Consider the following 25,092-nt stretch of genomic DNA (forward strand, 5'->3'; position numbering starts at 1 on the left):
CACGGGGAGTCGACCTTGCCAAGGTCATGTATTTGTTGGAAAAGCTCCTGAGTCCTGGCATATAAATTCAGGCTAAAAAAATGTGTGGACTTCCTGAAACAATAGCAAGTTAGAGTCTAAAAAATCTCTAATGGCCATTATAAACATTGCAAGATTTCTAATAATTTATGGTATTTTAATACACATTGTAATGTGAGAAATAAAAGCATTGGCAAATTTTTTAAAAAAAATACATTTAACATAGAAATGTAATTTAAAAAAAGTAGGGCATTTTCTAAGGATAGCTTTCCTTAAAAGGGGTTACTCCAACTTATCCATCTATGCAGCATTTCAGCCTGAATTAACTTACTATTGCTAGGAATGTAGCACACACTCACAGGTAATGGAAAAAGGAAAAACCTACTACAGGGAGATGCTGCATCCACACCCACACCCAACTGGTCCCTGTACAGACTAGAAAGACCCTAGATGCACAACTCAAAAGCACCACCTCGGACTTGGCTCTCTAAAACGCTGTCTAGAGGAGAGGAAAATATGCAAGAAGGTATGAAAATCCAGAGTGTGAAAATTAAAACCCGTTTATATAAGATAGAGAGGGAAAGCAAGGAGAGTCAAAAATAAGAGGAACAAGAATAACCTCCCAGAAACCTAAAGAGGTGAAAGGAAGAGAAACTGGAAATGAAAACAAACAGACTATTTGCAGGAATTCAGCTGGTGTTTAGCATTCAAGGTTAACCCCTTATCTGAAGGGCTGGAAGTCCTAAACCCAAATCCACCTAGAGGTATAGCCAGCAAGGAATTGAAGTGAAGGGTGAACATATAAAATTCAACTCAGAATGTAATAGGGTAGACCAAAATAGCAAAGTGAAAAACACCTGGAGAGGAGCAAATCAAAACTGGGGACCAAAGACAATCGGAACCAACAGAATTTGGACAGAGAGGAAAAGGCAATAGCTCAGCTGACAAAGTAACTGACCACATAGCAACAGGTCAGCGGCTCAAATCTCCAAACCAAGGCATAACAACTATATATGGCAAATGCGGCTACTTCTCTGAGTACAAACGGTTTCTTCCCTGTTTAAAATGTCATTACATTTTATGTAGATTTTTATTGGCTCACCTACATGACAATATTAAAGCACTTTTTTTGTACAGGGCTTTTAAAAGTCATATATATAGATAGATTGTGCCTCTCATGAGTTTTTTCCTATGCAGATATTTCTGTACTTCATGCTACCAACAACACCTGCATAGCCCCATGCACATGTGCATGAGCCTAAGACTATTGCATCCTTTACAGTTTGAAAGATTAATTTTTATTTGAACTAAAAAAAAAATTTTATTTATTTATTTGGGGGTTTCACCCTGGTTCAACCCTCTTTAATTGCTATATTTATCAAGGTTGAACTCAATATCATTGACATGTAAATTCTCTTCCACTTTTGACCAATAGTGAAGAACCCAAACTCCACTCCGGACCTTGTTCCTTGACATTGTTTGTATCTCGGTCCAGAATAATTGTTACAAGACACGTAAACTATGAAAGATATTACTTAAATGTGGATACCATTGTCATTATGGCCACTGAGGTCTGTTTAGCTCTGATAGCTCGCCTGCCCATATTAAAGATACCATACTATGTCTCTGAATAGCACGTGTGTCTGATGAAAGGAGGGTTCTTCCAGTAGCTCATAATTATATGAAAACATGAAGAGTGAGGTTAAAAAGATGTGGCACCTAAAATGAGTTCAAGAATGTGTTCCATTTTTAGAGAGTTCGAAAACTGAAGGCGCTCTCCAAGGTACTAAAAAGAATTAGGGAAGTAAATGAATATACACTATGAGGATAAAAGTATTAGGACAAACTTCGTAATCACCGAATTCAGGTTTTCATTGACCCATTGCCACAGGTGTATAATATCTGGCCCCCACCATGTTGTCTGCCTTTACTAACACGTTTGACAAAGTGGCTCATTCTCAAGAGATCCCTGACCTCAAGCATGGTCCTGTAATAGGACATCACTATTTTAATAAGTCAGTTTATGGCATTTCTTCCTTCCTAAATATTCCCCTATCACTTCTGAGTGGTTTTATTGAAAAACTGAAGGAACCACAGAAACTCAGCTATTAAATGGAGACCACGTAATGTTACAGAGCGGGGTCACCGGGTACTGAGGAGCAGAGGGCAGAAAAGTCACCAACGCTCTGCTGACTCCATAACTGCATAGTCCAAACCTACTTTTCCATCAACAGCAGTTGCATGAAAGCTGTGCATCACAAAGCACTAAGTCAAGCATTGGATGGAGTGATGTACAGGACGATGTTACTAGACTCTGGAGCAGTGGAAACGTGTCTTGTGGAGTGACAAATCACACTTCTGGACAAGTTTGTATATGGAGAATGCATTGTGCGAACTGTGAAGTTTGGTGAAGAGAGTTAAAACTATGATATTGTTTTTCAGGGTTTCACCTAGGCTCCTTAGCCAACCACCCCTCAACCACCCTACTAAAATGGAAACACCAAAGTCTGACCTTCCAAAAGGTTCTTCTAGAAAATTGGGCACAAACATTCTCAAAAATCTTGTAGGAAGCCTTCACAGAAGCGTAGAAGCTGTTTTAGCTGAGAAGGGGTGACAAATTCCATATTAATGACTATGGATTAGAATGAATTAGAATGCCATGCCATAAAAGCCTCTGTAGATGTAATGTGTAGGAGTTCATTTAGTGCATGTTCTAATACATTATCCTCTGTCTACATTTTAGATCTCAAAACTGCAGATTATATGCTGGCAAATGTAAAACTAGATTAATTGCCCTTATTACAGAACATTTGTAAGAGCACAAAACATTTTCTTATCAAAAGTAATAGGGCAGTCAGTGCATGGAAGCAGAAACCAGCGCTGACTCTGGACAAGTGTGAACTAAGCCTAAGGATAAACTGAAGCAGCCATATTTTCTCTCATCCGAGACAATCAGCCCGATTATGCTAATCACACTCTGATCAGAGTTGGATCAGAGTGTGAGCATAGTGTGGTCTGATTTTCTCGGATGATGAAAAGACGGGGAAAAAAGATTTCTCCATCTTCTCCATTCAATCCATGAAAATTGGAGTGAACTCAGATGTCATCCGAGTACAGTCAGATTTTTTCAATAGGCTCATTGACTTGCATCCGAATGTCAAATCAAACTTTGGCATGCTGTGATGTTTTCCCTCGGACAGACCATAAAAAATTGGAGAAATGCACAGCCCCATAGACTAACATTGGTCCATCTGTAAGCCAATGGTTTTTTTTTTTACATTTTTTAATAAAGATTGTGATATGAAAAAAAAATTGCAAAAATAAATTAAAAAAACACATTTGGCACAAAAACCTTATTTAAACAGTAGGAGTACAGTTCTACACATTGATACTGTCACGCCTGCAGGCGGCACATGTAGTTCGTGGACCCACTGTGCCACAGGACTGGGCCTACCCAGGAAGGCGCGCTGCTAAGCAGCTGCCTGGTGGTCACTGGAGCTCTTGATGGTGAAGTCAGATACAAGCACAGGTTCAGAGACAGAAACAGGGCAGGACCTGCCAATTTAGTAGTTGCACCAAAACTAAAGGAGAATGTTGCTCAGACACCTCCCAACAAGTGGAGGTGCCTTAAGTACTAAGTGCCTCCTAGCTATTAGCTAAGGACACATTAAGAGTGTTTCTTTAAGAAGCAGGAAGTGCACACGTGCACGCCCTAAGCATGCTGCCAGAAAACATGCATAGCAAGCAGAGGGCAAGGTGCTCACTGCACAACCTGGAGTGGTGAGGATGTCGGTGTCCCTATATGGTGGGGGAAGGGAAACCATGCAGAGACACAGGCAGTGGTGTTACAGATAACTAATTATTTCCAGAAAAGGCAAGAAACATACTAAAAAAACCTGTCAGAGTACAAATTCGGCATTACTATATCTGCATGTATAAATGTTTGATGATTTTCACCCCAAACCTCATTAACTTATTCCATTCTATCCTATCTTATCCCACTATACATAATACATAATAAGATGCTTGGTTCTGAGTTTAAACACAACTACAACGTATGTTCGTTATATGCTTTAAATAAACTTTAGAAAGTAATCCAAACCAAGCGTACCCTTATATCCACTTTCTTTCACATAACCTGCTGGCAGCCTACTGCTGTGCTCTACAAGAAACAGGAATTATTGATTCCGACTACAGCTGTCACCCAGGCACTCTTAATGCACCACTCGACAGTGAGCACCAGTCTGGAATAGCCGAGTATCTGTCACATAGTCATTTCAGCTCAGGAAAACAAGGAGACAAAGACAAAGAGACTGGGAGGATAATACAGGAGAAAGAAATTATCAGTATATAGACATATATATATATATACTAGATGGTGGCCTGATTCTAACGCATCGGGTATTCTAGAATATGCATGTCCACGTAGTATATTGCACAGCCCACGTAGTATATTGCCCAGCCACGTAGTATATTGCCCAGTCACGTAGTATATTGCCCAGTCACGTAGTATATTGCCCAGTCACATAGTATATTGCCCAGTCACGTAGTATATTGCACAGCGACGTAGTATATTGCACAGCGACGTAGTATATTGCACAGCGACGTATTATATTGCCCCGCCACGTAGTATATTGCCCACCTCCGTAGTATATTGCCCAGCTCCGTAGTATATTGCCCAGCCACGTAGTATACAGCACAGACACGTAGTATATTGCCCAGCCACGTAGTATATTGCCCAGCTACATAGTATATTTCCCAGCCACGTAGTATATTGCCCAGTCACGTAGTATATTGCCCAGTCACGTAGTATATTGCCCAGTCACGTAGTATATTGCCCAGCCATGTAGTATATTGCCGAGCTACATAGTATATTGCCCAGCCACGTAGTATATTGCCCAGCCACGTAGTATACAGCACAGACACGTAGTATATTGCCCAGCCACGTAGTATATTGCCCAGCCACGTAGTATATTGCCCAGTCACGTAGTATATTGCTCAGTCACGTAGTATATTGCCCAGCCACGTAGCATATTGCCCAGCTACATAGTATATTGCCCAGCCACGTAGTATATTGCCAAGTCACGTAGTATATTGCCCAGTCACATAGTATATCGACGCATAGGCAGCATCAATAGTAAAAAGTTGAGGACACACAGGGTTAATAGCGGCGGTAAAGGAGTGCGTTACCCGCGGCATAATGCGGTCCGTTACCGCCGGCATTAACCCTGTGTGAGCGGTGACCGGAGGGGGGTATGCGGGCGCCGGGCACTGGGCACTGACTGCGGGGAGTAAGGAGCGGCCATTTTCTTCCGGACTGTGCCCGTCACTGATTGGTCGTGGCTGTTTTGCCGTGACCAATCAGCGACTTGGATTTCCATGACAGACAGGGGCCGCGACCAATGAATTTCAGTGACAGACAGACAGAAGGACAGAAAGATGGAAGTGACCCTTACACAATTATATAGTAGATTATATAGCTATATACATACAGTGCTGTTTTTTTTCTTGTAGGCTATATAAATATATATATATATATATATATATATATATATATACAGTACAGACCAAAAGTTTGGACACACCTTCTCGTTTAAAGGTTTTTATGTATTTTCATGACTATGAAAATTGTACATTCACACTGAAGGCTTCAAAACTATGAATTAACACAAGTGGAATTATATACTTAACAAAAAAGTGTGAAACAACTGAAAATAAGTCTTATATTCTAGGTTCTTCACAGAAGCCACCTTTTGCTTTGATGACTGCTTTGCACACCCTTGGCATTCTCTTGATGAACTTCAAGAGGTAATCACCGGAAATGGTCTTCCAACAATTTTGAAGGAATTCCCAGAGATGCTTAGCACTTGTTGGCTCTTTTGCCTTCACACTGCGGTCCAGCTCACCCCAAACCATCTCGATTGGGTTCAGGTCTGGCGTAGCACCCCATCACTCTCCTTCTTGGTCAAATAGCCATTACATAGCCTGGAGGTGTGTTTGGGGTCATTGTCCTGTTGAAAAATAAATGATGGTCCAACTAAACGCAAACAAGTGTCTTCTGCTTGTTGCCTGTCCTTAGCAGTGGTTTCTTTGCAGCTATTTTACCATGAAGGCCTGCTGCACAAAGTTTCCTCTCAACAGTTGTTGTAGAGATGTGTCTGCTGCAAGAACTCTGTGTGGCATTGACCTGGTCTCTAATCTGAGCTGCTGGTAACCTGTGAATTCTGAGGATGGTGACTCGGATAAACTTATCCTCAGAAGCAGAGATCTTCCTTTCCTGGGGCGGTCCTCATCTGAGCCAGTTTCTTTGTAGCGCTTGATGGGTTTTGCAACTGCACTTGGGGACACTTTCAAAGTTTGTCCAATTTTTCAGACTGACTGACCTTCATTTCTTAAAGTAATGATGGCCACTTGTTTTTCTTTACTTAGCTGCTTTTTCCTTGCCATAATACAAATTCTAACAGTCTATTCAGTAGGACTATCAGCTGTGTATCCACCAGATTTCTGCTCAACACAACTGATGGTCCAAACACCATTTATAAGGCAATAAATCCCACTTATTAAACCAGACAGGGCACACCTGTGAAGTGAAAACCATTCCCGGTGACTACCTGTTGAAGCTCATCAAGAGAATGCCAAGAGTGTGCAAAGCAGTCATCAAAGCAAAAAGGTGGCTTTTTTGAAGAACCTAGAATATAAGACATATTCTCAGTTGTTTCACACTTGTTGTTAAGTATATAATTCCACATGTGTTAATTCATAGTTTTGATGCCTTCAGTGTGAATTTACTATTTTCATAGTCATGAAAATACAGAAAAATCTTTAAATGAGAAGGTGTGTCCAAACTTTTGGTCTGTACTGTATATATATATATATATATATATATATATATACACACACACAATGCTCAGCATAGGTGAGTACACCCCATTTGAAAAGAAAAGTACGATTTTAATCATTATCTCACTGAACACAATTTTCAAAATTTTGACAAGACTGAGTTCCACAGAGCATTTTTTTTAACACATAACATGAAAGTCAGGCTTTGTCTAGTTCACTTGCTACTGCCACCTGTTCACAAAGGCCAAAAAATAGACCATTTGTTGCATTGGAATTTGCCAGATCCGATTTAAGAGTTCAAAACTGAATAAGTGATCATATTCCTGCCTCAAACCATGGCGAGTATAAAGTCGTTAAACTTTTTATTATTGCCGCAGAAGCCATGGACACGTTATTATGGACTTTTCTCTGTAGCTGTCGTATATTTATGGGTAATTGGTAATTATGGGTGTATGTTATACTGAAAGAGAAGTCTAGTTGAAAACTTTATTTTTTAGGGGTCTGGCTAATCTATACAGTAAGCTGCCAGGTCTCCGGGTTGATACATTTTACCTACGCTGATACAATACTGTATAGAAAACCCAAAACAAAATCATAGGATATGGAAACACAAAGTATACTAAATAGATAGAAAACTTTTATTATACAATGTTGAAAATTTCAACACCATTTTGAAAAACTTTTGATATGTTATAGAGACACATAACAAGTTTCAACCGGTGGGGGTCCAGATACTGAGTCCAGATGCTCAGCCAAGCATCGCTCTCCTCTGGCACTGAAGACTGGCTTAGAAAGAAAATCCATAGTCACATAAAACTAGAAAATCTCTTTAATGAACTCGCAGCACTCCTACACAGCCATACTGCATAGCTATAAAACAAGAGTTATAATAAACTGATACACTTCACACATAACAACCAATGATATAAATCACGACAAGGTCACTTTTGAATTCTAGCACCATGATATTCTGCTCTGTAGTTTTCAGAAGCCACATGGGTAAAAATCTTACTCTATACTTCTTCAAAATTAGATAGATTATCCAAAATGAGAAGATCTGATGTTCTCCAGTATTTTTTGTGTGTTCATACCTTCTGATTTCCCAGGAAATTGTCAGCTGGCTCATGCCGAGCGCAGTTGGATGCAAGCAGACGAAATGAAAAATGTTTCTTTCCTATCTTCATAGGCACATTAAGATTTCAGATGTGGAAAGTCATGTTCTTTTAGAACAGAACCAGTAGTAAAAGCTCAACAGGTAAAATTAAGCCATAGAGTATAGAAATGGGTTTCAGATCAAGAGAACCATTGAGATGGATAATGAATGGGGAGGACAAAAGTTATATTCATATTTAATACCGATTATCCCTGGAGGTGTTCAATCCACTTGTAAATCATCATAGAAAAGAGGTAAAGGGTATATAAAAGTTTAATTATATATAACTTCCTTTTTATTGTAAGAATAATTATTCATAGATTTCGATAAGTCCAGCAGCTTTAGACCCCTTTCACACATCTGATTTTCTCATCAATCTTAAACCTGTATTCTTAAGGATAGAACATGTACCCATTAAAAGAAATCTGTTCTGAATATTTTATGCCCCAAACTATTTATATGTGCATTTAGTTTTTTTCAAATACAGGTCAAGCAATACCTTTACATGGCCAGTCTGATCCTCCATTATTGAGAAATCAGAGATTTAAATAATATGCAAATTGAGGCTGAAGAGCTATTTGTAGATCTGCAGCCTCTGTCACTCCAGCTCTGTTCCCAGGCCAGTGTTGTCTGGTATAGCTTGAGTGATGACTCTCTTGCCTGAAGCCACAGAGCATAGAGGCAGTCAATCAAGTAGAAGGACGCAGTATGTATAAGGTACTGGCTGCATGATCCAAGCCATGGATGTTTGACTCTGAAACATTGCGGCATTTCAGAGAAAAATATACTTTAATAGCTGCCGGGGACCGAGCCGCACAGGAGACTAGTTGGACTTGTGGGTCCTAGGCCACTTCTCCCCTTCCATTGCTCAAGAGTGACAGAGTTCTGTCAATCCGGTGCAGCAGGCGAAGAGAAGCTGCCGGTGACCCTCCCTGTCTGACTAGTCTACAGTGTGATATACAGAAAACCACCAACCATTCATAGAATCCAAAAATAATAACTTTATTAAATATATATAAAAACATGTCATGTCAGACAAACGGATGTGTGGGACTAAAGGATGGCAACAAGATGCTACCAGCATCAAACAAAAAGCCCAAGATTGGGTGCATCCCTGGTCAAAGGTGTATACAGATATATGCAGGTTTTAATAACATACATAAATAAATGGAGATGTATATACAGTGGGGCAAAAAAGTATTTAGTCAGTCAGCAATAGTGCAAGTTCCACCACTTAAAAAGATGAGAGGCGTCTGTAATTTACATCATAGGTAGACCTCAACTATGGGAGACAAACTGAGAAAAAAAAATCCAGAAAATCACATTGTCTGTTTTTTTATCATTTTTTTTGCATATTATGGTGGAAAATAAGTATTTGGTCAGAAACAAACAATCAAGATTTCTGGCTCTCACAGACCTGTAACTTCTTTTTTTAAGAGTCTCCTCTTTCCTCCACTCATTACCTGTAGTAATGGCACCTGTTTAAACTTGTTATCAGTATAAAAAGACACCTGTGCACACCCTCAAACAGTCTGACTCCAAACTCCACTATGGTGAAGACCAAAGAGCTGTCAAAGGACATCAGAAACAAAATTGTAGCCCTGCACCAGGCTGGGAAGACTGAATCTGCAATAGCCAACCAGCTTAGAGTGAAGAAATCAACAGTGGGAGCAATAATTAGAAAATGGAAGACATACAAGACCACTGATAATCTCCCTCGATCTGGGGCTCCATGCAAAATCCCACCCCATGGGGTCAGAATGATCACAAGAACGGTGAGCAAAAATCCCAGAACCACGCGGGGGGACCTAGTGAATGAACTGCAGAGAGCTGGGACCAATGTAACAAGGCCTACCATAAGTAACACACTACGCCACCATGGACTCAGATCCTGCAGTGCCAGACGTGTCCCACTGCTTAAGGCAGTACATGTTCGGGCCCGTCTGAAGTTTGCTAGAGGATTTGGATGATCCAGAGGAGTTTTGGGAGAATGTCCTATGGTCTGATGAAACCAAACTGGAACTGTTTGGTAGAAACACAACTTGTCGTGTTTGGAGGAAAAAGAATACTGAGTTGCATCCATCAAACACCATACCTACTGTAAAGCATGGTGGTGGAAACATCATGCTTTGGGGCTGTTTCTCTGCAAAGGGGCCAGGACAACTGATCCGGGTACATGAAAGAATGAATGGTGCCATGTATCGTGAGATTTTGAGTGCAAACCTCCTTCCATCAGCAAGGGCATTGAAGATGAAACGTGGCTGGGTCTTTCAACATGACAATGATCCAAAGCACACCGCCAGGGCAACGAAGGAGTGGCTTCGTAAGAAGCATTTCAAGGTCCTGGAGTGGCCTAGCCAGTCTCCAGATCTCAACCCTATAGAAAACCTTTTGGAGGGAGTTGAAAGTCCTTGTTGCCAAGCGAAAAGCCAAAAACATCACTGCTCTAGAGGAGATCTGCATGGAGGAATGGGCCAACATACCAACAACAGTGTGTGGCAACCTTGTGAAGACTTACAGAAAACGTTTGACCTCTGTCATTGCCAACAAAGGATATATTACAAAGTATTGAGATGAAATTTTGTTTCTGACCAAATACTTATTTTCCACCATAATATGCAAATAAAATGTTAAAAAAACAGACAATGTGATTTTCTGGATTTTTTTTTCTCAGTTTGTCTCCCATAGTTGAGGTCTACCTATGATGTAAATTGCAGATGCCTCTCATCTTTTTAAGTGGTGGAACTTGCACTATTGCTGACTGACTAAATACTTTTTTGCCCCACTGTATATATATTTATCAAGTACCACATAACAAAGTATAAGCAAATTACAAACCCCATTTCTATGAACAAAGTAAACAATGTAGTAACTCCATATACTACCTTATGGATGATGGATCGATACCATAGGGACACCCGTTCACCCCATCATTGCGGCATTTCAAAGAAAAGTATACTTTAATACCTGCTGGGGACCGAGCCGCACAGGAGACTAGTCGGACATGTGAGTCCTATGCCACTGCTCCCCTTCCATTGCTCAACTGTGACAGAGTTCTGTCAATCCAGTGTAGCGGGCGGAGAGAAGCTGCCGGTGACCCGCCCTGTCTGACTAGTCTACAGTGCGGCTCGGTCCCCAATGAGCATTTCAGAGTCAAACATACTTGGCCGAGTTCATCCAGCCAGTGGTTGATATTTGCTTCCTATGGGTCGCGCAGAATGTATCAGCTGTCAGGTTCACTTTAAAATGTGCGACATTTATGAAAGTATGACCCAATTCATGCATCTGTGTTTCAAGGTAGTGGCACATGGACTTACTGCGGGTCTCCTGACCCGAACTCAGCAGTCTCATATATGCCTGTTAAACTGGCGAGAACTTCCCTAAGGCAAGCCAATGTCCTACCATGTCATGGTGCTATTGTGAACCAACAAGAAAATATAAATGCTAACTGCTTATTAAAGGTGGAGGGTTGCTTGTTATCAGAGAAACAAATAGATATTAATTTCGCTGTCTAAAACAAAGACAGCCCAAAAATGTGATCTACCAAAAATTCTATAGGAAACATACATAACTAATGGCCAAAAAATTTAGTCTGATTAATTTGTATGTAGGTGAAATTGCAAATCACAATCACAGAAAGGGAAACTAATAGGAAATGTCAATGATTCCTTCCAGGAATCGTTCCATGGCAAATATCTCAAATATCTGGCCCAGCGAGCAGCATGCCAAATCAGGTGGAATAGAAAAGTGTAGCTCAACCTCTTCTTAAGTCTTATTCTTGGACTTTACAGTTTTCAAGTCAGAAAAAAAGAAGATAAAAAATAGTCATCAAGTTTCCAAGAAGCACTCACATTTACTTAAAAACTGTTATTTGATAACGCTAGCAAACTAAACCCTTATAATTAAGGACCAGATGCAAGATATACAGAAAAAACATGTAATAGCTTTGCTGACATTTCCGCTACATGTTGGCTATGATGTTTCATTTCTATATACTGCATGCTGCTTAATGATTGGAGTAGGAAATGTCATTGATGTGCAAAAAAGTCTACCCAGCTTGTTTAGCTATTTTAAAAGAAATTAAAAAAAAGACTGTAAACTCAAGAAAGTTAAGATTTTCAAACTTTGGAAGTCTCTCGAGAAACCATATTCAGGGACTCAGCACACTGCACATAACCTTAATATAGTTCTACAGTTGAGAATGATTTACATTATCCTGGTCCAGTTTTTATGTCAACACCACTCCATGACACTTAGACCAGGGAAGTGCAAACTTCCTGAGCTCTCACTCGAATGCCATCATCCAAGGCGCCTCTTGTGATGTCTAAGCCCCAATGACGTCATCACTTCACATGATTCTCAGTCACGAGGCTTTACGAGATGTCATATCTTACGTTTCACCACAGCGTCATGATGTCGCAGGGGTCTAATAATTTCAAAAGGCATTCAGGAAGCCAGCATTCAAATGCCAATCAGGGAAGTTCTAAATCCCCTGGTCTGGATACCACAAAGTACGGTACCAATGTGTATGCCTGACAAAGGTCCAGGGAATATTTTTGCTGAACTCTACACATTTCCTGTAATCACCTACATATGAATACCAAGGTAGTTAAATCACCACTACCATGAATAGTAAAATTGATTTTTTATTAAGTACACTTAGAAAACATGTACTATGCAACATGTACAAATGTATGAGGAATTAAAAGTAGAAGGGTCAAAGTAAGACAGTGGTAAGTCCTATTGTCCAGGATTAGGGTTAGTTATATATGATATATTCAAAGATGGCTGCCACACATTTACACATACATACAGATAAAGTTTTTACTTGTTCAGCAGACACATTTTTGATAGGTCTTTCTTAGGCTACTTTCACACTTCCGTCTTTTCAGATCCGTTGCAATGCGTCATTTGGGGAAAAAACGGATCCTGCAAATGTGCCCGCAGGATCCGTTTTTTTCCCATAGACTTGTATTAGCAACGGATAGTGACGGATGGCGACACGTCGCATCTATCGTGCGACGGATCCGTCGTGTGTTGGTGGACCGTCATCTAGAAAAGACGTTCAATGTAACGTTTTTTGTCTGCGTCGAAAAAAAGCCTATGGGCGCAGCAGGATCCATTGCTGTCCATCAAATGACGGAATCCAGCAACAGATTCGGTTTTTTTAGGCTACTTTCACACTAGCGTCGGTACGGGGCCGCCGCCATGCGTCAGCCCGACATACCGACGCAAACTGTGAAAAAAATGAATAACGGGGGCAGCGGATGCAGTTTTACAATGCATCCGCTGCCCCATTGTAAGGTCTGGGAAAGAGGGGGCGGAGTTTCGGCCACGCATGCGCAGTCGGAAATGGCAGACACGACGCACAAAAAAACGTTACATGCAACTTTTTTTGTGCCGACGGTCTGCCAAAACACAACGCATACGTCACAATGCGTCGCTAATGCAAGTCTATGGAAAAAAAAACGCATCCTGCGGGCAACTTTGCAGAATGTGCTTTTTCTCCAAAACGACGCATTGCGACGTACGTCACACAACGCTAGTGTGAAAGTAGCCTTACACTGAGCATGCCTGGAAGGATTTCTATTCCTTTAATTTAACCCTTTTTCCTGCAGCTGCTGCATCGACGGATCCATCAAAAAACAGGATCCAGTGCATCCGTTTTTTACACTCTGCACAGGATCCGTCTTTTCAACACTTTGACGGATTGTGACTGATTCTAAAAGACGGAAGTGAAAGTAGCCTTAGGTCTCATGTTCCATGATGCAGGAGAACTCCATTCTCCACCACCTAGCCTTTTGATCTGCATACAATGAGTCTCAATTCTCCTCTTGCTCCGCACTTCAGGGAGCTTTTTTGCTAAAAATATGCTTGTCCCAAGTACTACTCCTTTTCTCTTCTGTCACCATAATTGGACTCATATGAAAGCTAGGTCGTTGTTTTTGGCTCCCTGAGTGTGTACATGGTGAAAAACCTGTCAATCAACTAGAGCTTTGTGGGTAGAAGCCGGCCCAGGGGCAGCGACGGACTAGTCAGTTGTTTTCCAATGGTCCCCGATCTTTACACTATGTTTTCTCTAAAATGTTGGAATGTTTCATAGAAAAACGTATCTGGCTTGTGGAGCCAGGTTCTGAATCGTGCGGTTCATGGCTTGGGCGCCATGTTAATGACTAACAGATTACTTTTAAAAATCAATGTTTAGATTTCGATGAAAGCAACTCATTAGAAAATTCCGACATCAATTCCAAAGCCTAAAGAAAAGTTGGAGAAGACAACTAGTGAAGGATGAAGGAAGTCATAAAATCATTCCTAGGTTGACCACAATCTTTCTACTTCATCGATTAAAGTCTTATTGATTCGCAACCATCTTTCTTCTTCCCTTTTCCTTTAGAATGAGGCCTGGCTTACCCCAGAAGCTGTTGTCGAGTGTTATAATGTGCAATTGTGCTGCTGTTACCATAGAGACACGACATCTCCTGAAAAGATTTCTGCAGACAATCTAGTTGCTTGTAATATAGGTTATAAAATTGAAGATTCAATCTATAACTTGATTTGTGCCACACAATTTCTAAACATCACAGCCTACACAAAGTCAAAGCTTCATGTACTTTTTGTAAAACCACTGCTTTTTCCTACTCCATAGGCTTATAAGAGTGGCTTTTGCTCTAGGGATGGGCACCATGTAATACTTAACAGGGTTCTTCAGTAATTTGATATTGATGACTTATCCTTAGTTCTTAGGATATATCTTCAATGTCAGGTCTGGTGAGTCCAACATCCAGCATCCCAGTGATTATTTGTTATCAGCTCTGGCTGCAAAATTCTGCAATTATCCAAGACAATAAGAGCATGTGTACAGTACTCATGAGCAGCCGCTACACAATGAAAGGAGCCGCGGGGTTCTGGTCAATGTTTACAATCAAAGGTTGCTGGAGCTAATTACAACCGATCAGTGAAGTTACATGATGTTGGGTCCCCACTGAGCAGAGAACTCCTTTACATTTTTTCTGCTTGAAAACAAGAGATACTAGGTGCTGGACAAACCGTAATCAGCTGATCAATGGGCATAAAACAGGGTGTGTCCCAATAAGACAGCTCCTGATCGAAGGTATTTCAGATTTAAGTGTGATCACAACCAAAAACCAATACAGGATCGTCTTCTTATATGGGTTGTCCAGTTAAAAAAAGTTACCTTCTATCCACAATATAGAGGATACCTTGCAGATCTATGGGTTAGGGAACCTTTATTCTAGATGGGGAACTTTTATCAGTGCTACAAAATAGCGTGGAAGGTTGGACGTCCAACCATCGCTCCATTCATTCTCTATGGGGCTGTAGGAAAAAGCAGAGTTCAATACTCGGCAGACCCATACGGAATAAATGGAACCCAGGTCAAGCATGCAAACCTCTGCTCCTTTCTAATGAGGATAAAAGTGCCCATTCTGTCAACTGGTGCCGGTTCCAGCAGTTGGACCTCCAATGATCAGCAGTTATCATCTATTTGGTGGGTAAGTGATACCTTGTTTTTAGAGACCAACCTCTTTAAGTTTAGGCAAATAACTCAGAACTCTTGAAACTTTTCAAACAAAGTTGGTGGTGCTGCAAGATGATTTTAATCAAGTAGCATAAGATATAATAACTCCAATAATAATGAAGAGCGCCGAAGATCGAATTGGGCATTTTAACTTTATAAATTCTTTAATAATATTGGTAATAATTTAGAAGGCGCTAATCTGTCCTAATCTGATGTAAATTAGGGCATTGCACATTGGTCTGTGAATCAGCCATCCCAAAGATGTCCAAGCTTCAGAAACACTGAATTCTCTCTATAGGCAAGTTATGTTGCCAGGTATGATGTCTTTATAAAAAGACAGAAGTTTATGAACTTTATCAATACTTTATTACTTCCCCCCAAAAATAAGAAAGGTAAGATTCACAAAAGAAATGGGTTATGGAATATTTCAGTAAGTAAAGAGATAAAATTGCAATAATAAAGTATAATATATTCCATTATTAAGCTCCGAATTACATTTCTAGTATAGTTCTGAAACTCTGGCAACACATCCTGCATTTTATTAACCAATGCACAGCGAGTATATAGTTTTATCTCTATGCCGGAACTCATCTTACTTACATGAAACTGTAATACAATAGTGTAGCGAGCAGAAGAATAACCAAGTAATACAGGAAGTCAAACAGAACGGAGTGCAGCATAGCTTATAAATAATATATTACTGTAATGTGGAGAATAAGGTTTCTGATCCCATATCTGATGTTATTCTCCAGCGCAAAGCTAAATTCTTTTTAAAAAAGCTCATATCTGCTTTACAAAACCCATTGCCATGCTGATTCTTGATTTTTCTTTTTCTGGCATTCAAGTAATATTATCCTGTCTTTTCGTATTTGCGGCAGATGGTTACTCAGTGGTTATCGCAGCGCTGGGGTCCTGGGTTCAAATCTGACCAAAAACAACATCTGTATGAAGTTTATTATGTTCTCCCTGTTTGTTTTATCCCAATCTCCAAATATTAAAAAAAACGCATAATCACATGGAATCTAGATTGTGAAACCCAACAGGGGCTGATGAGAAATGACAATGTATGTAACAGCACTGTGGAATGTTATTGCTATATAAACATGCATAATAAATACAGAATTTTGCTACTTTAATTAGAAAAAGAGAGGCCAATGTCTTTAAGCTTAAATATCTAACTTTAACCATTCAATTAAAACTTAAAAAAAGTGAAATACTGATTGCAAAAATCATGTTTTACTATTTTAACTGTACAAAAAAAGTCTACACGCCATTGTTAAAGTCCCAGGTTTTTTGACATGTGAAAAAATCATAACAAGAATCATTTCAGAATTTTTTTTTACCTTTAATGCCACCCACCTATAATCTGTTGGTAGGGCATTTCCTGTGTATGGTGCCTTCTTCAGGTCACCGAAATTAAGTAATTAGATTCAGGTCTGGGCTCTGGCGGGGCCATACCAAAACTTTGATATTCTTCTGATTAAGCCATTCTTATGGTGATTTAGAGGCATTCTAATGGTCGCCATCATGATCAAAATTGAAATTCCTCTTCATTTACAGCGTTTTAGCAGAGGCCTGAGGGTTTTGTTGCAAAGCTGACTGATATTTGAACTGTTCATAATTCCTCCACTTTGACTAAAGACCGAGTTCCAGGTGCCAAAAAACAGTCTCAAAGTTTAATGCTACCTCCATCATGCTTCACTGTTGGTGTGGTTATTTTTTGGTGATTTGCAATGTTAGCTTTGTGCCAAATATACCTTATGAAATTATGGTAAAAAATTTCAACCTTGGTCTTATCAGACTATAAAACATTTTCCCACATGTTTTGGCATGCTTGATGTAGGTTTTGGCTAAACACAGCTGACTTGGAGATTTGTCTTTGTAACAAGAGACTTCCATCTTGCCTCCCCACCGCACAGGCCAGACATATGAAAAACACAGGAGATTGTTGCCACATGCAGTACACAACCAGTACTTGTCAGAAATTACTGCAGCTCCTTTAATGTTGCTGTAGACCTCTCGGACTTCCAGACCAATATTCTTCTTGTCTTTTCATCACTTTTTGAGTGAAGTCTCGTTCTAGGTATTTTCACTGTTGCTCTAAATTTAAGCCTCCTTTTGATGAACATCTTTACAGTGTTCCATGGTATATCTAATACTTTGGAAAAAATTTGGTACCCTTCTCCAGACTGACAACTTCCAAAAATACCCTATGCTGTGTTGTAAGCTGTTTTGTAACCATGGCTTTTACTGTAAAATGCAACTAAGTAAATGTCAGAGAAATACTACTCAAATACTTAAACTTTATATAGGGTTAATTAGAATCATGGCTATTATATAACATGAGTTTAAATGTGATTGGCTAACTTTGGACACCACCATGCTGTATCACCAATTATGTAAGGGTGTTCACACTTATGCAACCACATTATTATTATTATTTATTTATATAGCACCATTGATTCCATGGTGCTGTACATGAGAAGGGGTTACATACAAATTACAGATATCACTTACAGGAAGCAAACTAACAATGACTGATACAGAGGGGCGAGGACCCTGCCCTTGGGAGCTTACGTTCTATAGGATGGTGGGGAAGAAGACAATAGGTTGAGGGTTGCAGGAGCTCCGGTGTTGATGAGGCGGTAGGCATTGTTGAGGTGAGGCATTATTTGAGTTTTGTTATTTTTATTTCCCTCTCAAAATGATTTCAGTTTGCCTCTCAATTAATTCGTACAGATTGTAAGTGAAAAAGTTCTGAACGTTCTGACATAATCCTGGCATTTTAACAGGGAAGTGTAGAGTTTTTTTTTACTATCCACCATATGTCTACATTGAAAGCATACAGCATAACCACCAATCATGCTAAGCCTACAAACGTGTGTCTTTGTAAGGTCAAGCATTTTCTGAGATATCTAGTTGGTCAATGGTCATGGAGACCTACAGTAGTATGCACCATTTAAGGTGGCAGTGTAACTGCCATTACCAAATACATAACTTATAGTGCACCACAGATGGCATTTCCATTCATTTCACCATGATTTAGTAGGTTTATTTACATATCATGTTTCTGCTGTCTGCTTATTGTATAGTATTATTCAGTAACATAACTAGAGTCAAATTTGGACCGAGGTCCCCATATACTGAATATATACAGGGTGGTCCAAAAGTAGGTGGACAGTATGTGTAATAGGGTTATGCAGGGGGAGATTTATCAAACATGGTGTAAAGTGAAATTGACTCAGTTGCCCTTAGCAACCAATCAGATCCCACTTTTCATTCTTCACAGACTCTTTGGAAAATGAAAGGTGGAATCTGATTGGTTGCTAAGGACAACTGAGTCAGTTTGATAAATCTCCCCCTTCATAACCCTATTACACATACTGTCCACCTACTTTTGGACCACTCCGTATATACACTTCTGGCAAAAAATAAGAGACCACTGTAAAATGTTCAATTTGTCTGATTTTTATCTTTATAGGTATATTTTTGAGTAAAATGTAAATTGTTCTTTTATTCTATAAACTTCTGACATGTCTACAAAGTTCCAAACAATAATTTGTGTATTTTTTTCTGACAAAGAAAAATGTTCAAAATAAAAAAAAACCCCAGTGCTTTCAGACCTCAAATAATGCAAAGAAAACAAGTTCATACTCATTTAGAAACAACAATACTAATGTTTTAACTCAGTAAGAATTTAGAAATCAATATTTTGTGGAATAACCATGATTTTTAATCCCAGCTTTCATGCGTCTTGGCATGCTTTCCACTAGTATTTCACACTGCTTCTGGCGCAAAAATGTAAGCAGTTCTTCTTTGTTTGATGGCTTGTGATTATCCATCATCCCCTTGATTACTTTCCAGAGGTTTACAATGGGGTTCAGGTCTGGAGATTGGGCTGCCCATGACAGGGTTTTGATGTGGTGGTCTCTTAATGTTTGCCCGAACTTTAAAAAAAAAAAAAAAATTATATATATATATACATATATATATATACATATATACACACACACACACACACCCTTGCCCGAACTTTAAAAAAAAAAAAAAAATTATATATATATATACATATATATATATACATATATACACACACACACACACACCCTCCTGGTATATATGTCAACACATATGTTCCCCATTCTGCTGCTGTTCCTTAATAAATATAAAAATAAACATTATACTCACCAGGGACATACATAGAAGACATGGGGCCCCATAGCAGAAATATAATGCACTCCCCATAGTCCTCCATATAGCATAATGCACAGCCCATAGTCCTCACTATAGTATAATGCATCCTTCATAATTGTCCATAAATATATAATGTATCCCATAGTCCTCCATATAATATACTGCACAGACCATAGTCCTCCATTAAGAATAATACACAGCCCATAGTCATCCATACAGTATAATGCATGAACCATAATCATACATAAAGTGTAATGCATGGCTCAAAGTCATACATAGTAGTATAATGCATGGCCTTTAGTCATACGCAGTAGTATAATGCACAGCCCATAGTCGTCCCTGTAGTATAATGCACGGCCCATAGTCATACATAGTAGTATAATGCACGGCCCATAGTCGTCCCTGTAGTATAATGCACAGCCCATAGTCGTCCCTGTAGTATAATGCACAGCTCATAGTCATACATAGTAGTATAATGCACAGCCCATAGTCATGCATAGTAGTATAATGCACAGCCCATAGTCATGCATAGTAGTATAATGCACAGCACATAGTCATACATATTTAAAAAGGAGAAACATTGGAGTTTACAGCAAAATTTCTATAACAACCTTTATTTAAACAGACCATCAAACATATATTAATAAACAAGATTTAAAAGATGTGATTAAAAAGGACACCAACACTGGCCGCACTCAGCACTAAATCTAATACTAAAGGGCTTCAATCAACATGATATTTCAAGGACCGCATCACCTACAATGTCCATCCACCTGCTCCCAAAGGTTAATGGAGAGAGGACATTAATCAATATAGCCCAGTGGCTGTTGTAGAATCTTCTCTGGGGATTCCTCTCCCACACTGCCCCCTTAATATATATGGTCACAAAAATCAACCTATGTTAAGTTGAATAAAAGGGTCATCTTACCCAGACTGAGGCACACCGCTGGATGCACCCCGACGCACGTTTCGCCGCTCTATAGCCTTGCTTTCTCAAGGGTAGGTGTGTTAATGGTCTCCTACAGGACCTTTTATATCCATGGTAACCGCCACTGGGCTGTGTATACACGGCGTATGCACCTGCGGCTGGCTGCACCATACCCATGTGACCCGGCACATTGCGGTCCAACATCCGAGTGGAGGCCGCACCCCCAGTCAGACACTAGCGACGACAGAATGCTGAATGACGCGGGGCAGCAACAGACGGCAAGCCGGTGCATGCACACCACAACCGCAGCTGTCAGACAGAAAAAACACATAACCCGATAAAGATATTGTAATGAGCATGCATCAAATAAATATTACAAAAATGTAACAACTTTTTTTTTTTTTTTTTACATGCTTTTAAGATCATAACAACAATAGATGATAATACAAGAAATGTTTTTTTTCCATATCTTTGTGGTCCCATTCCGTAAAAGAATGATTTTTTCATAGGGCATTCCAGGGAAATAACGAGAACAGCAATTCGACAATCGGGTAAAGTCCATCATACCGCAGAAGAGAGACTAAAATGTAAAACTATACAAGAAAAAATAATAATTAAAATCAAAATCAAAACACACAAAATCCAGTTAAAACATACAGCCAGAAGGGATTGGATGCAGGAAAAATATGAATTATATATAAATCCTTTTACAATTTATTAAAGCGGCGCGAGGTTCAAAGAGTCATTTAGCCCAAATGGTTTCATGGTCCCCAATGTTACGATTCACTTCAGTTCTCGTTAAGCCCAGAAAAATTGTCCAGAAAAACACACCCTGGTGGTGAGGGTGAAAGCACCTCACAGGCTAAAAAGGCCAACACGAGACTTACGTAATGCCAAGAAAGGACAAATGGGGAAGCAATCTGAGATCAAGTCTCAGGGAGGGTTACGGGTAATCAATCTTTCTAGTCATGTGCTTTCTGTTAACCAGTTAGGCCGGTTTCTCACTTGCGTTCCCCTGATGTGCGGCAGGCTGCGGACTTCCTCCGTGAAGCCCCGCCCCCGGCCGCACCTCCGCTGTTATCTCCGCCTACATCTGCATGCGGCCTGCGTACCTATATTTAACTTTAGGTACGCAGGTCGTGCGGCTGTATGCGGATGGTGCCGCATGCGTCGTTTTGACGATGCGGCAAAAAAAAAAAAAAAATGCTACATGGCTGCGTCTCCGCTTGTCGCCGCATCGTCAAATGTTAAATATAGGTACACAGGTCGCATGCGGGGAGGTGCGGCCGGGGGCGGGGCTTCACAGAGGAAGTCCGCAGCCCGCCGCACATCAGGGGAACGCAAGTGAGAAACCGGCCATAGAGGTGTTAAGTAAAGGATTATCTTTCTCTCCCACTAATGGGTTTAATTATTTTTCAGCGTTAAAAGTTCTCCATCTGTTTTCACGCAAATTTAAATACGGTCTGTTTTTTACCGGCGTACTCCGCAGAAAAGTTCCTGAACAGTGAGTGATCTGTATTCAACGCAAGGATGTGATTTTCTCTCCAAAAATTATCCATGTATATACCGTATATATATATATATATATATATATATATATATATATATACCGTATTTTCCGGCGTATAAGACGACTGGGCGTATAAGACGACCCCCAACTTTTCCAGTTAAAATATAAAATCTTCTCAAAAGTCGGGGGTTGTCTTATATGCTGGGTGTCGTCTTATAGGGTGGGTGCGGAGCAATCTGCGGTCGACGTATATAGTGAGGGGGAGTGGTCCCGATGACGAGGTGAGGGAGCGCCTCACCAGGAAGGTGTAAGTGAAGCAAACTGTCAGCGTCTGGGATGCCAGGGGTATGCAGAGAGAGAGTGGTGCTGTGCCTAGAAAAACACTCCTCTTTCACTCATCTGGCTCACCCTTGTATCGTATTATCTCCTTCTCTGCCTCTGCTTCACTTACACCTTCCCGGTGAGGTGCCCCCTCACCTGGTCATTGGGACCGCTCCCCTCACAATATGCGGCGACCGCAGATTACTCCGCACCTGCCCTATAAGACGGCACCTGGCGTATAAGACGACACCCGACTTTTGAGAAGGTTTTCAGGGGTTAAAGAGTAGTCTTATATGCCAGAAAATACAGTATATGTGTCTCACTGATATATATATCAGTGAGACACATATATATATATACACTGTATTTATATTTAATACAGAGCTAGATAGCAGAAAAGCCGTTAATTCAATTGCCGGCTTTTGCTATCTCCCTATCAAACCCGACAGGATATGACACATGGTTTACACACATTACACCTTTTCACATCCCTTATTTTTTTACATATTCCTCACTACTAAAGTAAGAAGTGTCTGTGTGCAAAATTTGGAAGAACTAGGTGTTAAAATAAAGGGTTAAATTACGGGGAAAAAATGGCGTGGGCTCCCGCGCAATTTTCTCTGCCAGAGTGGGAAAGCCAGTGACTGAGAGCAGATATTAATAGCCTAGAGAGAGACCATGGTTATTGCCCCCCCCCCCCCCCCTGGCTAAAAACATCTGCCCCCAGCCACTCCAGAAAAGGCACATCTGTAAGATGCGCCTATTCTGGCACTTAGCTTCTCTCTTCCCACTCCCGATTAGCGGTGGGATATGGGGTAATAAAGGGTTAATGTCACCTTGCTAAGGTAAGGTAAGGTGACATTAAGCCAGGTTAATAATGGAGAGGTGCCAATAAGACACCTATCCATTATTAATCCAATATTAATAAAGGGTTAAAACACACACACACAAACATTAGGAAAAAAGAATTTTAATGAAATAAATACACAGGGTGTTGTGATAGCTTTATTATATGCTCAATCCAAATGACGGCCCTTGTCTTCTGAAAAAAGATAAAATAAAAAAACAATATCCCATACCTGTCCGTTGTACAGTCATGTCCCACGGTGTAAATCCATCTGAAGGGGTTTAATAATTTTACAACCAGGAGCCTGCTAATGCAGCTGCCCCTGGCTGTAAAAACTGGGGAATGAATGGAATGTAGGGGAACGTAGCTACCTAGTCTTGCGGTGCTGCGTCCCCTGCTGGCATAACCTCATATGAACTAGCGTGGGAAAATATTCTGAAAAATGCATAGTAGTATAATGCACGGCCCATAGTCATACATAGTAGTATAATGCACAGCCCATAGTCATACATAGTAGTATAATGCACAGCCCATAGTCATACATAGTAGTATAATGCACAGCCCATAGTCATACATAGTAGTATAATGCACAGCCCATAGTCATACATAGTAGTATAATGCACAGCCCATAGTCATACATAGTAGTACAATGCACAGCCCATAGTCATACATAGTAGTATAATGCACAGCCTATAGTCATACATAGTATAATGCACAGCCCATAGTCATACATAGTAGTATAATGCACAGCCCATAGTCATACATAGTAGTATAATGCACAGCCCATAGTCATACATAGTAGTATAATGCACAGCCCATAGTCATACATAGTAGTATAATGCACAGCCCATAGTCATACATAGTAGTACAATGCACAGCCCATAGTCATACATAGTAGTATGGCTACTGATTAAAAACAAAGAAAGAAATACTCACCTTTTCCTCACTCCCTTGCCATGCTCCCCTGGTCAAGTGCATGCGATGTCAGCTGTGGGCCTTTGATTGGCCGGCAGCATGTATTGTCATGCATGGACCCGATGGGTCTGTGCGGTGCAATAAACTTGAAGATTCTGAAGATTCTTCTTGTGTCGGCAGGCCTCTGACCCGCTGGACCCGATCACAGTTGCGACCGCAGTCGTTACGCCACTGGTATTATTCGTTTAGCATTAGTCATTTATTAAATGATCGCTGCAAGACGGTATTGTTTGGGGAAGCACTAAACAGAATACACTGGTGTTTATACACATAAAAAAATAGTTAAAAAATGTACAGATAATAACATTGTGGTCCAAGGTACTTCAGTTAATAAACAGCAGTTAAGTATCACCACTTAGACACCTAGCTAAGGAAAATAGTAAGAACCCTTAAGTCATAAATAACATCCTTTTCTGTGAATATACGAAGGCAGAAACAATGTTTTCTCTTTGAGCGGCTCTAGTGCTATCCCATCTGTTTTGTGGCACACCAATGAGCGGATATGAAAACAAATTAGCCCTTGAGGGCATATCATCTTGCAAATTAAAATCTTAATTGTTTTGCAGGGATGAAAACATTTAATATATGTAGAGCCTTGTATAGAATTATAGCCTCATTTTGTGAAATTGCATTAATATAATTGCTTTATATTTCTTCTTTCTGGTGTCTAAAAACCGTGCTTTATTCATTTACAATACGCACATTTTAAAGAAGGAAAACCAAAAAAATCTGTTTTTTTCCTATATGGAGTTTTGTGAAATTGATTGAT

At 40.1% G+C, this 25,092-nt stretch overlaps 1 protein-coding gene across 2 annotated transcripts in view; it reads right to left on the minus strand.

Moving 5' to 3' along the window:
* The window catches only part of ZNF385B (zinc finger protein 385B), a 724,391-nt gene that overhangs the window by 427,057 nt on the left and 272,242 nt on the right, over positions 1-25,092 (minus strand). The window lies entirely within an intron of this gene.

Source organism: Ranitomeya imitator, chromosome 7 (assembly GCF_032444005.1).
Source record: "Ranitomeya imitator isolate aRanImi1 chromosome 7, aRanImi1.pri, whole genome shotgun sequence".
Taxonomy (NCBI): Eukaryota; Metazoa; Chordata; class Amphibia; order Anura; family Dendrobatidae; genus Ranitomeya; species Ranitomeya imitator.